At 46.0% G+C, this 15,644-nt stretch overlaps 1 protein-coding gene across 4 annotated transcripts in view; it reads right to left on the reverse strand.

Annotated features, from left to right (window-relative positions):
• The window catches only part of PHF20L1 (PHD finger protein 20 like 1), a 68,621-nt gene extending 61,603 nt beyond the window's left edge, over positions 1-7,018 (reverse strand). For 3 of the 4 annotated variants that reach the window (XM_069957084.1, XM_069957083.1, XM_069957082.1), the window contains exon 1: positions 6,833-7,018. The gene's annotated coding sequence lies outside the window, so the exon portion shown is untranslated. The remainder of the gene's footprint in view (positions 1-6,832) is intronic. The other variant, XM_069957085.1, reaches the window with a different exon arrangement.
• Between the last annotated feature and the right edge of the window lie 8,626 nt (positions 7,019-15,644).

Consider the following 15,644-nt stretch of genomic DNA (forward strand, 5'->3'; position numbering starts at 1 on the left):
ATTTGGTGAAGTACTCCTTTAAGGAAATCTGACTTAAAGGGGTTATCAAGCACTACAAAAAAAAATGGCCACTTTCTTCCAGAGACAGTCCTACTCTTGTCTCCAGCTTGGGTGTAGGTTTTGCTGCTCAGTTACATTGAAGTGAATGGAGCTTAATTGCAAACCACACCTGAACTGGAGACAAGAGTCGTGTTGTCTCTGAAAGAAAGTAGCCATGTTTTTGTAGCACTGGATAACCCCTTTAATAGAGAGGGGTCCTTTCTACAGGTGTAACTCTTCTCCACTTTGGTTAAGAGATGAGGGTCCTAAACAAACAGACCTGTCATGTATTACACGGACATAGTGTAATGTTTACTTTTCCCTGTGGTTGCGCTGCATAGAGACTGAACACTTAGTGCCCTAATACATGGCCTGACTATCTGCTGTGGGCTGCACATGTCCCCATGTAATAGCAGATGCTAAGGGTACTATTACACGATCAGCCAAAGACAACGATCATCGGCTGATCAATGATATAGGTTTGGACCTATATTTGTAGGGCGCCGACCGCGCATCGCTGTGTGTAATAGCGGTGCGCGGCCGGTGACTGACGATATACATTACCTATCCACGCTCCAGGGCTGCTCCTTCGGTCCACTTCTCCCTGGGTCCCGCGCGTTCTAGCGTCAGAGCGGCCTGTCAGCTGACAGGTCGCTCAGCCAATCACAGGCTGCGGTGATCCCGGACTGTGATTGGCTGAGTGGCCTGTCAGCTGACAGGCCGCTCTGAAACTAGAGTACGTGGGACCTGGGGAGAAGCGGACGGCAGGAGCAGCCCTGGAGCGTAGATAGGTAATGTATATAGTTAAGCAAGGGCTGCAAGGACATCGGTAACAATGTCCATGCAGCCCTTGTTAAACGATTATTGGGCCGTGTAATAGGCCCAGTAAACGAGCGCTGATCTAGCAGATCGGCGCTCGTTTACAGGTATTATCGGGCCCCCATCGGCCCGTGTAATACCACCCTAAGGCTGCAAGAACAATCTAGCCACTGCTTCATGCATGTAATATGCAATCACATTATTGTCAGGGGGAGCCTAACCCGCTAACATGATCTCTACTTCTTTTTAGATACTGGTGCATTTATGTGTACATGGCCCAATGGCAAAGAGTACACAACCCAACTAGCATAAGAGAAGCTGCACAATGTGCCTTCCTGTCAGCTGCAGGGATGGTTTGCATTGTTATACAGTCATAGGTTACATTGTGTAGGGATACATCTAAGGCCGTGTTCACATTATGACTGTGCCCCCTGTGGTGAGTATACATCCGCAATCTGTATAAATGGGACACTGATGTATACGAGCGTAAAAGAGGAACAGGCACTTCAGCTCCATTCACGTCACTGGAACTAAGTTATTAAACCTACACCCAAACTGGAGACAAGAGCAGTGCTGTTTCTGGAAGAAAGTGGCCATGTTTTTGTAGCACTGGAGAACCCCTGAAAATAACAGCTGAAAATTCTCCAGCCAGCTGTGTGTAACAGCTCTGGGCTCTGGTAAGGAGACTGCCAGGGCTGGGGAGGTGCCCAGTGCAGTTATGCAGTTGGGGGGGGGGGGGGGGGGGGCTGCTTTCAGCTATTTTCATGTCTTTAGTGGGTCTGTATCTTGCCACTGCGGTGAGCTGTTGCATTTTTCTGTGTTTTTGTGTGCTGACACCAGGTAATGCTGTGCAGCGGGATTGGGCTTTGTCAAAATGCCAATGGCAAGGGAGTGGGGAAAGTGAGCACGGTTTTTTTTCTCTTTTTATACCAGCCTGAGCATAATTACTTAACCCTTTCACGACCATGGGTCATTGATTCCTCAATGCGCAGGTCATTTTTGGACATCAGCTTATGGGATCATAATGATGATGTCCCTATGTCTGCCCCCTCTCCTCTGTCCCCTGTGGGAGAGAGGGGAGGAGGCGGAGCCCATGGCCACGCGCCCGGCGCACACCCTACTTTCCCTCCCTCCCCGCGGCGGCCTCCGTAGCCAGGAAACCAGAAGCCTGAGGCTGCCAGTTTCAATGGCTACCATCGGGGCTCTGTGATCACTGCGTACAGCCCCGATGGACACCGGACAGAGAATTCTCCCTCTGTAGAGGGAGAATCCTCTGTCAGGAGCCCTATAGATGCTGCAGTCGTGCTGACTGCAGCATCTATAGTGTTAACTCTCAGCACTGAAGTCGCGTGGAGGTTTGCAGCGAGTCCCCGGCTATCACTGATGTCATCCTGCAGCGTAAATTAACGTCGCTGCAGCATCAGCCATAGGCTGCAACGACGTTAATTTACTGTGCGGCGGCGGGTGGGGGTTAAAAAACAAACATATCTCATTAAGAAATATCTGGCATATTAGTTAAGTTGTCCGTATTAGTTGTCCGGCATGAGAAAACTTTTGCTATATAGCTGCAGTTTTATAGAAAATAAACAAGCCTATGTTGCCCACGCTCCTTCAGTCACCCCCACTGAGTGCAAACAGACTCGTCCTGGGAGTGACAGCCTACTTATCAAATCAGTGACTGAGACGGGACAGCACCGCAGCCAGTGATTGGCTGAGCGGCTGTGCCTCCTGAGATGCACCACTTTGCAGTCAGTGAGGGAGGGGGGGGGGACACCATAGATGCTGCAGCAGAACACTGGTTAAGCAAAAAAGGTGAGCATAGGATTTTTTTTTTTTCTATATAACCGCAGCTATATAGAAAGTTTTCTCACACCGGACGACCCTTTTCAGATGATAAAACCATCTAACAGCGGAGAAAACTGGGGGGAAACTTACTTTACACCACAGCGGAGTATATCAGCACTGTATAAACATAATACATTTGCCCTAATAATTTGGTGTTTAAAGGTAGGGATTCTCTTCTCACTTTTTTCACCTTTAAGTTACAAAGCGGAATAGAAACAGGACAATACAAACAAAGAAAAAAAATAAAGATCAGCAAAAAATGTAATTAACAAAATGTGCAGCACTATGTCTCTCATATACAGGATTAGATGATCAATGGGAAATAAACGGATAGATGAATATATAATATGGGACATTCTCTATTGAGCTGAAAAGACTGGTGCTAGCTGGGTGCTTACTGTTACTACTCACTGATTTTATGACGTGCCATTTACTTATTTTCTTTGTACATGTACTACACACTCAAGCACAGTATTCCTGCTGTACCATCTATTTTATCCCAGCTCAGCCGCATCCATACATTTCATTACTGCAGTTGACACATCATGACAAGATGACCAACAGTCTGACAAGATGTCTAATGTGTACCTGGGAGATCAGTGTCAGCTGTTTCATCTCAGCTCAGCCGCATCCACACATTTCATTACTACAGCTGGCTTATGTACATACATTCTATATCTCTCCTGTCTCACGGCATCTCTTTCTGTCTCCCACCCAGTCACAGGTTCTCATTTCCCCCCCCCCCACCCCCTTTCTATCCTCTCGTCATCGCATCTTACAGCATCTCTGTACTTGTCCTCTAATACATCATCTTTCTCCTCATCCTGGTATATACCAGTCACCCTTCTTACCATGTCATACACACACACACACATCTCTCTCCTCTCTCCCTGTCATACACACACATCTCTCTCCTCTCTCCCTGTCATACACACACATCTCTCTCCTCTCCATCATACACACATCTCTCTCCTCTCCATCATACACACATCTCTCTCCTCTCCATCATACACACATCTCTCCCCTCTCCATCATACACACATCACTCCCCTCTCCATCATACACACATCTCTCTCCTCTCTCCCTGTCATACACACATCTCTCCCCTCTCCATCATACACACATCTCTCCCCTCTCCATCATACACACATCTCTCTCCTCTCCATCATACACACATCTCTCTCCTCTCCATCATACACACATCTCTCTCCTCTCCATCATACACACATCTCTCCCCTCTCCATCATACACACATCACTCCCCTCTCCATCATACACACATCTCTCTCCTCTCTCCCTGTCATACACACATCTCTCCCCTCTCTCCATCATACACACATCTCTCTCCTCTCTCCATCATACACACATCTCTCTCCTCTCTCCATCATACACACATCTCTCTCCTCTCTCCATCATACACACATCTCTCTCCTCTCTCCATCATACACACATCTCTCTCCTCTCTCCATCATACACACATCTCTCTCCTCTCTCCATCATACACACATCTCTCTCCTCTCTCCATCATACACACATCTCTCTCCTCTCTCCATCATACACACATCTCTCTCCTCTCTCCATCATACACACATCTCTCTCCTCTCTCCATCATACACACATCTCTCTCCTCTCTCCATCATACACACATCTCTCTCCTCTCTCCATCATACACACATCTCTCTCCTCTCTCCATCATACACACATCTCTCTCCTCTCTCCATCATACACACATCTCTCTCCTCTCTCCATCATACACACATCTCTCTCCTCTCCATCATACACACATCTCTCTCCTCTCTCCATCATACACACATCTCTCTCCTCTCTCCATCATACACACATCTCTCTCCTCTCTCCATCATACACACATCTCTCTCCTCTCCATCATACACACATCTCTCTCCTCTCTCCATCATACACACATCTCTCTCCTCTCTCCATCATACACACATCTCTCTCCTCTCTCCATCATACACACATCTCTCTCCTCTCTCCATCATACACACATCTCTCTCCTCTCTCCATCATACACACATCTCTCTCCTCTCTCCATCATACACACATCTCTCTCCCCTCCATCATACACACATCTCTCCCCCCTCCATCATACACACATCTCTCTCCTCTCCATCATACACACATCTCTCTCCTCTCCATCATACACACATCTCTCTCCTCTCCATCATACACACATCTCTCTCCTCTCCATCATACACACATCTCTCCCCTCTCCATCATACACACATCTCTCCCCTCTCCATCATACACACATCTCTCCCCTCTCCATCATACACACATCTCTCCCCTCTCCATCATACACACATCTCTCTCCTCTCTCCCTGTCATACACACATCTCTCTCCTCTCCATCATACACACATCTCTCTCCCTGTCATACACACATCTCTCTCCTCTCTCCATCATACACACATCTCTCTCCTCTCCATCATACACACATCTCTCTCCTCTCTCCCTGTCATACACACATCTCTCTCCTCTCCATCATACACACATCTCTCTCCTCTCCATCATACACACATCTCTCTCCTCTCCATCATACACACATCTCTCTCCTCTCCATCATACACACATCTCTCTCCTCTCTCCATCATACACACATCTCTCTCCTCTCCATCATACACACACATCTCTCTCCTCTCCATCATACACACATCTCTCTCCTCTCCATCATACACACATCTCTCTCCTCTCCATCATACACACATCTCTCTCCTCTCCATCATACACACATCTCTCTCCTCTCTCCCTGTCATACACACATCTCTCTCCTCTCCCTGTCATACACACATCTCTCCGTCATACACACATCTCTCTCCCCTCCATCATACACACATCTCTCTCCCCTCCATCATACACACATCTCTCTCCCCTCCATCATACACACATCTCTCTCCCCTCCATCATACACACATCTCTCTCCCCTCCATCATACACACATCTCTCTCCCCTCCATCATACACACATCTCTCTCCCCTCCATCATACACACATCTCTCTCCCCTCCATCATACACACATCTCTCTCCCCTCCATCATACACACATCTCTCTCCCCTCCATCATACACACATCTCTCCTCTCTCCATCATACACACATCTCTCCCCTCTCCATCATACACACATCTCTCTCCTCTCCATCATACACACATCTCTCTCCTCTCCATCATACACACATCTCTCTCCTCTCCATCATACACACATCTCTCTCCTCTCCATCATACACACATCTCTCTCCTCTCCATCATACACACATCTCTCTCCTCTCCATCATACACACATCTCTCTCCTCTCCATCATACACACATCTCTCTCCTCTCCATCATACACACATCTCTCTCCTCTCCATCATACACACATCTCTCTCCTCTCCATCATACACACATCTCTCTCCTCTCCATCATACACACATCTCTCTCCTCTCCATCATACACACATCTCTCTCCTCTCCATCATACACACATCTCTCTCCTCTCCATCATACACACATCTCTCTCCTCTCCATCATACACACATCTCTCTCCTCTCCATCATACACACATCTCTCTCCTCTCCATCATACACACATCTCTCTCCTCTCCATCATACACACATCTCTCTCCTCTCCATCATACACACATCTCTCTCCTCTCTCCATCATACACACATCTCTCTCCTCTCCATCATACACACATCTCTCTCCTCTCCCTGTCATACACACATCTCTCTCCTCTCCATCATACACACATCTCTCTCCTCTCCATCACACACACATCTCTCTCCTCTCTCCCTGTCATACACACATCTCTCTCCTCTCCATCATACACACATCTCTCTCCTCTCCATCACACACACATCTCTCTCCTCTCTCCCTGTCATACACACATCTCTCTCCTCTCCATCATACACACATCTCTCTCCTCTCCATCACACACACATCTCTCTCCTCTCTCCCTGTCATACACACATCTCTCTCCTCTCCATCATACACACATCTCTCTCCTCTCCATCATACACATCTCTCCTCTCTCTATCACACATCTCTCTTCCTCTCTGCTCCCTCTCCTTGCTATCTGCTTGTCGTCTCTCTCCTCCGTATCAGTCCATTTGATCCCCTTGATGTCACCGTTCTCTCACCCCGTGTGTCTCTCTCTCCCGTACGTCCCGGTGCACACCGCTCAGCCCGTGAAGGACACGGCGTCTCCTCTCGGATTTCGGGGTGTCCTAATCTCCGGGGAGCCTCATCCTTCCAGTAGCAGCTTCTCCGGCGGACTCCCACCCGTAGCTCCCAGAGAGCCCTCTGAGCGGCCGTCAGCCAATCACACAGCGCCACGTCAGAGGTTGAAAACAAACAACTTCCGGGTTAGCGCGTCAAAGGGAGACGCGTACGCCGCCGTCTCCAAGGTGAGGAACACGTGACTTCCGGCGTGGCTGAACTCTTTAGCGTTCAGGTCGTCAGTGTGGTCATGTGATCTAAGGAGTTCAGTGGGCGGGGCCAATAGAACCCTAAATGGTCTGAATACGTTACAATGTATCTAAATGTAACAGATCCTAACTGTAACCTTGTGTCAGTATATGTAATGAATAATACGCACAACCTGTGCAGTCACGTGATTGATATGTTATATGTACGCCTTTATACTTACCTATAGTGCAGCAGTCTGAACACTTAGGCCCAGTGCACAATGAACTGCTGCACAAATCTATGGACATACCCTTAAATTTCAGATGCAATTTCTAACCAAACACTGGAGGTTTTATACCCAATCCATAGTCCTGACTGTCCGGTGTGCTTTCTGCCTAGAAATCCTGCAGAATAGGGGACGCGGAATCCTGCATAGTTTATTGATGTGGCACTGCTATAGCTATGTAATATGGATATATAGTGTGGGTACTGTGTACTGCAAATTATTTTGGTTAGGCACCTTGTAGCCCATGGTCTGGGGCAGGGAATGGCAACCTGCAGCCCTCCAGCTGTCAAAAAACTACAATTCCCATGATCCCTGGCCAGCCGAAGCCGAACCTTTCACTGATTTATTGTGTTGATAAGGGCAAGTCTATATTAGAACAGTGTTTGACACCAGTCGAGTTACCATGGTATATAACAAAGCTATACTTACTTGTATCCAGGTCCGGTCTCCTAAAGAAATGGAAAACACAGCAATCACTGAGCTCAGGGAGATCAGCGAAAAGATTTAATGAAGTACTCACCCAAGATTCTCCATTGATACATTGCCCCCTTAAAAGATTAAATATGCAAAAAAAGGGGTTCGTGGAGCCTCAGTTACGAGTCTCAAAACACGAGAATAGCCAGAAATCTCTCCAGGGAAGGAAACCCATAGCTAAGGGGTGCCTCCCAGTGGGGAGACCACAAAACCACCGTGATACATAGCCCCTTGGTCCCACTTGGTTGAGAGTAATGGGATACAAATGTGAAAATACAAGGGTGGCCCCTTTTGTGATCAGCAAAAAGATTCATTGGAGGTCTCAGTCAAGATTCTCCACTGATACATTGCCCCCTGAGAGTTATGTGCACACTGAGCAATTCTCGCAGAATTCTGCCTAGATTCCGTCACAAAATACGTGCAGAATTCCTCCCATTTAAATGCAACATTGCTCCTTTCTATAGAGCAAAATGGGAATTCCGTCTGTCTGTGCACACAGTGGAAATTTCCATCCAGAATTCCATCCAGATTCTGCGCGGAATCTGCATTCTGCCCGAAGAATTAACGGGTTCATTCTTTGGGCGGATTCTGCTAGAGGAATCCTATAGAAGTCAATAGGTCTTAAATTCTGCTTAAAATTCTGCTTGAATTCCGCTTGCATTCTGCTTGAATTCTGCTCAAATTCAGCCGCTATTCTGGCAGAGCAGAATAAGGGTGGGTTCACAATGAGGAATTCTCGCGGATAAACTCAGCGGAATTACATCGCCTTTACGCGCGCATGGCCGCGCGCTGTTCCGCCGGCTCCATAGACACCATTCTATGGGCCGGCTGATTTCGCAGTCCGCCGAAAAATGTGACGTGTCAATTCTTTCTGCGGAACGCGGAGAGGCGCAGCCATGCGCGCATACAGGCGACGGAGTTTATCCGCGAGAATTCCTTAGTGTGAACCCACCCTAAGCCAGGAATTTCAAGCAGAACTCTTTCAGCTACAATTCCTTAAGAATTCCTCAGTGTGCACAAACCCTAAAAGATTGAATATGAAAAAAAGGGGTCCAATGAGCCTCAGTTAAGCTCCAGTCTCCTGAAGCTTTATAGTCTTGTGCTGCTTGGAAAAACACGCAGGAAGTCACGGTCATCTACGCTCACAGAGAAGACAGTCATGTGACTAAGCTGCGACACTCTGTACTGCCCAGGACTTCCTGTGTTTAGTCTCTATTTTTCAACCAGCACAAGATTACAAAGCTGCCTTCTGTCATGTTCACACACTGTAAAAAATGGCCACCATTTTCATTTAAAATAACAGCTGGTCTTCAATGATTTCCATGGAAACAACTGAATTAGCGGACGTTACTTAGCGAGCAGCAGCCATTATTTTACGTTGTTCACAAAGATTTTGTTTTTTTTCCGTCCTTTCATCGTAGTTTGCACAATTTTTAATGGAACTTTAAATTATCCACACCCAAAAGGGTAGTAAAAAGCGGCCATGCCGAACCTAACCTCGGTTAATGTACCAGGGGCCGTCATTGTAATGACGGATGCCATAGTATGTTAAACAACGGCCCTAGTTGTTTAACAGTAATTAATATCATTGTGTGAACATAGCCTTCAGGACACTGGACATGGTTTTCAGATAAGTATAGCTTTGTTATAAAGCATCATGATAACGGAAAAAAAAAATAGTAAAGAATGTGCGGTGGCCCGGGGGCTGTTGGGTGGTAACAGCAGTGGGCTGCTTGGTGTTTTTCTTGGGCACACTCCACCCCCGGACACACTGGCACTGGGCTTTGTAAGAGTAACACAATGTGTGGGTGCAGGTGCAGCGTAGAGGAATGAGCACAGAGTCCAGGACTTAAACATGGATAACACTTTACTGGAATACTCTTCAGTGCAATACAATCATAGACTTTGTTATAGATAAAAATTGCACCAAAAATAATCACTGACAATGTCCTTTCTTCAGATGGACAACACAAAACTTCTAGCTTGAATGCTTGTGGTGAAGATAGTATGTAAGGTAGTGTAGCTGGGTTCAGTAAGTAAAGAAGTGTAGCTGAGTTGAGTGGGTTCAGGAACTCTCTTGGGGACCTTGCCTAAGTAGCGCAGTACTCTGCTGGCCTGGGACATATCATAGAATCCCCCGGCTACCACCTCTATGCCGATGACACACAGATCTACCTCTCTGGTCCGGATGTCACCTCTTTGCTATCTAGGATTCCAGAGTGTCTATCGGCAATTTCTTGCTTCTTCTCTTCTCGCTTTCTAGAACTCAACATGGACAAAACAGAACTAATCATCTCCCCCCCCCCCCCATCTCGATCTGCCCCGCCGTCTAATCTGTCAATCTCTATCAATGGCTGCACTCTGTCCCCTGTCCCTCAAGTCCGCTGCCTTGGGGTCACCTTTGACTCTGCCCTGTCTTTTAAACACACATTCAGGCCCTGACCACCTCCTGCCGCTTTCACCTCAAAAACATTTCCAGAATCCGCTCTTTCCTCACCCCTGACTCCACCAAACTGCTGGTCCATGCTCTCATCATCTCTCGCTTGGACTACTGTAACATCCTCCTCTCTGGCCTTCCATCTAACTCCCTTGCTCCCCTCCAGTCTATCCTTAACTCTGCTGCCCGATTAATCCACCTTTCCCCTCACTTTGCCTCTGCCTCTCCCCTCTGCCAATCCCTCCACTGGCTCCCTATTGCCCAACGTATTCTCTTTAAATTATTGACCATGACTTACAAAGCCATCCACAACCTGTCTCCTCCGTACATCTCCGACCTAATATCCCGCTACCGTCCCTCACGCAACCTCTGATCCTCCAGTGACCTCCGTCTGCACTCCCCCCTTGTTTGTACCTCGCACAACCGCCTCCAAGACTTTGCCCGAGCCTCCCCCATACTCTGGATCTCACTACCCCGACACATCCGTCTCTCATCCACCATCACGACCTTCATGGGTAACCTGAAAACCCATCTCTTCAAACTAGGCTACAACCTATAACAATTCTGCATCACACTTGACTGGCTGCACTTTACCTCCTGTTTCTCTCTCTATACCCTATAGATTGTAAGCCCTCGCAGGCAGGGTCCTCTTCCCCCATGTACCAGTCGGCCATTTGCCTTCATGAAATGTCTTTTGATCTTGTATTGTTCCTGTTTTTTACCCCTATCGCTTGTATAGCGCTCTGGAATAAATAATAGTTAGTAGTAACTTTGTTTAGACAAAGACTCTCATACTCACGGTTAGAATACGTAGGGAGGAAGAAGACCACGTTTGCCAAACAAGTCCTGCGAGTGTACGGTTTGGAAGTACAAGTCCAAGGCTTGAACAACTGGGTGAAGCTAACCTCTCAAGATTACCCGCGTAAGCCGAGCAAAAACCAATGGAGTACTTCAGCTTGCTCCACTGCAGACAAATCTGGGCTTTGGCTGTCCATGTATGATGTGAGTTGTAGTTTTGCAACAGCTGGAGAGCTAAGGTTCCCTACCCCTGGACTAAAGGGAGAGTGAGACACCAAGTGGTGATGGTACAGAAAGGCACCCATCATCCCAGAGTGTGACACCTTGTTCCCTTTTGAAAGGTGGTTCACCTGTACTGGGACATTACGTATGTAAATTACAAATGCTTTATATCACATCCTCTGCTGATTTAGATTTTGAAAGTTATAATGACAGTGACAGTTTAATAGTAGTAGCCTAGCAGTCAGTAGGACCTACAGAGTCTCTGGGCAGACCAATATGAAGTGGCTGTTGCTACCCCATGAGAAACTCCGAGGTAGAACAAGCTGTGGTAAAACTTGTCTCCCAAAGACCCATATTGGCACTTAAAAAGAAACAGCCGGCTAGTAGTCTCCATACTGCGGTCATGTCCCCATACCGTACAGTTTTCTTACCCTAACCGCTGTTTTCTGGAAATTTTGACTTTATTTAATATGCAAATGAGGCTTCACACTGCTTTAAAGTGACTCTGTACCCACAATCTGACCCCCCAAATCACTTGTACCTTCGGATAGCTGTTTTAATCCAAGATCTGTCCTGGGGTCCGTTCGGCAGGTGATGCAGTTATTGTCATAAAAAACAACCTTTAAACTTGTAGCCCTGTGTCAGATTGGCGTGGCCTAGAGTGTGTATGCCCTAACCTTGCACCGCCCCTCCATCCCTCCTGCCGGGGTTCCTCATCACTAGGAAAGCCCCCAGCAGGATTTTTCCTATTCATCACTTGTATGAACACTGCACAGGTGCCTTAACCATCCAGCTCATGTGCAGTGTTCACACAGGTGATGAATAGGAGAAATTGTTCTAGGGGCATTCCTAATGATGAGGAGGGCGGGGAGGAGGGACGGAGAGGTTGTGCCAGCCTAATGCATAGACACTCTAGGCCACGCCAATTTGACAAAGGGCTGCAATTTTAAAAGTTATTTTCTTAGGACAATAACTGCATCACCTGCCGAACGGACCCCAGGACAGATCTTGGATTAAAAGCAGTTATCCGAAGGTACAAGCGGTTTGGGGGGGTCAGATTGTGGGTACAGAGTCGTTTTAAAATCTTGGGAAACCACGTATAAAAAACGCCAGCAGCCAGATGTTAACTGGAGGACAATGGACGTTTTTCTCTCCTCTCTGGCGTTTTTGAGGCTCTGTGGCAGTTTTTCCAAAACGCAGCATGCTGAGGCGGTGGCGTTTTTCGGCAAACCGTGGCGTTTTCTCTCCCATAGACTTCAATGGTATTGATATTGCTGTGGGTATGGTTTTTTTTCTATTTTGTCAGCTTCTGTGGTCCAGCAGCTAGGTCATGTGATGGCAAAGGAAAAAAAGTTCAGCACAAAACAAAACACCTAAACTTAAAAAAAAGATCAGTCATATATAAAGTAAAAAATGCCAGAAAAAAAACACAAATGCATGAAAAAAAGCTATACACCGCCTTAAAAAACTATCCCAAAGAATTGTGCAAATGCTTTTTTTCATTCCACCCAACCAATTTTTTTTTAAATAAATTTCAGTATATTATTCGGTGTCATTAAAAATACTATTTTGTATACAGGATGCTCTAAGGGTCCTTTTACACAGACAGATTATCTGACAGATTTTTGAAGCGAAAGCGAGGAACAGACTATAAACAGAGAACTGATCATAAAGGAACGATTGAGATTTCTCCTCTTTGTTCACTGACTCCTCTCCTCTCTGACTTTGGCTTCAAAAATTTGTCAGATAATCTGTCTGTGTAAAAGGACCCTAAAATAAGATCCAAAGCTGCATTATGTAGCCTACAGGGCTGTGTGCTCTTGTGTCAGACATACTGATAGAGTACAGCGCAGCCAAATAACATAAACCTTTTCTTTTAGCATGACTGACATGTAATGGCTCCAGGACACCATACCATAGTGCAGATGTGAACAGAGCCTTATTGGGAGTCATAAAGGTAAAGGTAAAGCCAGCCGCATGGTTCTGAGTGCAGAGTGTGGTGTATCAGCTGTAGTCATGACTCCTGTGTGCATAACACCAAACAATACGTCTCCGCATTGATGACATTATCCAGGATGACTTAAGAAAACACATGACATCACAATAGAAGAATCATGACTGGGAAGTTGTTAAAAGTAAATTACTTAGTTATCTGGAAATAAAAAGCAACCCCTGCTATATCACCTCAGCAATGGCGATTGCCAAAGTTATTAAAGGAGTGCTCCAATAAAAAACATGTTTTCAAATCAACTGGTGTCAGAAAGTTATACACATTTATATATTCTGTTTAAAATGTGTTCTGTACTTATCAGCTGCTGCATGTCCTGCAGTAGGTGGTGTATTGTTTCCAGTCTGACACAGTGCTCTCTGCTGCCACCTCTGTCCATGTTAGGAACTGTCCAGAGCAGCAGCAAATCCTCTCACTAAAGTCAGTGCTTATAGACTTTCTCTTTTGTAATTTGTTCTTAAAAAACCTAATAACATTGAACCAGAAAACCTCTCCTGCTCTGGACAGCTCCTGAAACGGACAGAGGTGGCAGCAGGGAGCACTGTGTCAGACTTGAGAGAATACACCCCTTCCTGCAGGACATACAGTAGCTGATAAGTACTGGAAGACTGTTCATTTTTACCTAGAAATTATTTACAAATTTATATAACACCAGTTAATTAGAATTTTTTTCTCCAGAGTACCCCTTAAGGGTAGCTTCACACTCACTGTATCGCAGTGAATTTTCTGCTGCGGATCTGCTGCGCTTAATCCGCAGCTGATTTGATCTAAATAACTGAACACAGCATCAAATCTGCACCTGCGGATCTGCTGCAGATCTGCTGCGGATCCGGTAAGTGTGAAGCCACCCTTAGGGTAGCTTCACACATACTGTATCGCAGCTGATTTTCTGCTGTGGATCTGCAGCAGATTTGACTAAATAAATGAACACAGCATTAAATCTGCACTGTAAAATCCGCAGCGGATCCGTAGCCGATTTTACAGTGCGGATTTAATGCTGTATTCATTCATTTAGTCAAATCTGCCTATAAATCTGCCTGTGTAAATGCACCCTAAGGCCATGTTCACACGACCAGGTCACAGAACGGCGGTGTTTGTGTAGATCGGTGTGAAGGGTGGTGATTGTGATGATCTTCCTTTGTACTGAATTGGGCCCGCATCCCAGTTCACCATAGCTGACAATGGAGCGTGCGGCCGGAGTCTGTGACTTTGTGCGGCTGCTAGGGATCCCGGCTGGAGTGTATGCTATGTGTATACACTCCGGCCGGGATTCCCTCGGCCTGCAGTGCAGGTAAGTTTTGAATTAATCACGGCCGTTGTTGCGAATCGACAACAACGGCCGTGATTAATTCAAAACTTACGTTGTGTGAACATAGCCATAGCCTCATTGCTAAACTTTTCATTATATAATAAAGACCTTTGATTTCATGTGATTGAAACGCTATAACTTTATAATGAATAGGTATACAATCAGAGGCAGTAAACCTTCCCATCAGATGAAAAGCAGGCGAGAATTGTATTCATATCTAGACAATGCTCTGTGAGTAGGAAACATCCGCAGCAGCTGTATAAATCAGTTTAGCAGTTTGTTACATTGTATCAGTCTGAGGCATTACCTACTCCTGATAGAACTGTATCTAATGGTCCTTTTACACGGAATGATTTATCGTTCGTTTTTGCACGATAACGATCGAATTCGAATGATAATCGTGCGTGTTAACGCAGCGAACGATCAAACGACGAGCGAGAAATCGTTCATTTTGATCTTTCAAAATGTTCTCAAATCATCGTTGCTCGTTCGCAAAAAATTCACAGATCGTTCCGTGTAAACATTCTTTCAATGATTTCACCTATGTGTGAGATAGGCTTAAGCAATTGCAAAACGATCGCATAACGATTTTTCCGTACGATGTATCGTTCCGTCTAAACGCTGATCGTTATAAAAAAAACATTGTTCATTCAAAATCGTTAATCGTGCGAATTATCGTTCCGTGTAAAAGTACCATAACTCTCTATGTACAATGTATCAGTCTGGAGTCCAGGCTGTAGAGCTCACAGAGCATTGTCTATAGACAGGACTAGCTATGTACAATGTATCAGTCTGGAGTCCGGGCTGTAGAGCTCACAGAGCATTGTCTACACTGGATACAGCTGAGAGCAGGACTAGCTATGTACAATGTATCAGTCTGGAGTCCAGGCTGTAGAGCTCATAGAGCATTGTCTACACTGGATACAGCTGAGAGCAGGACTAGCTATGTACAATGTATCAGTCTGGAGTCCGGGCTGTAGAGCTCACAGAGCATTGTCTACACTGGATAC

Source organism: Dendropsophus ebraccatus, chromosome 2 (genome assembly GCF_027789765.1).
Source record: "Dendropsophus ebraccatus isolate aDenEbr1 chromosome 2, aDenEbr1.pat, whole genome shotgun sequence".
NCBI classification, from domain to species: Eukaryota; Metazoa; Chordata; class Amphibia; order Anura; family Hylidae; genus Dendropsophus; species Dendropsophus ebraccatus.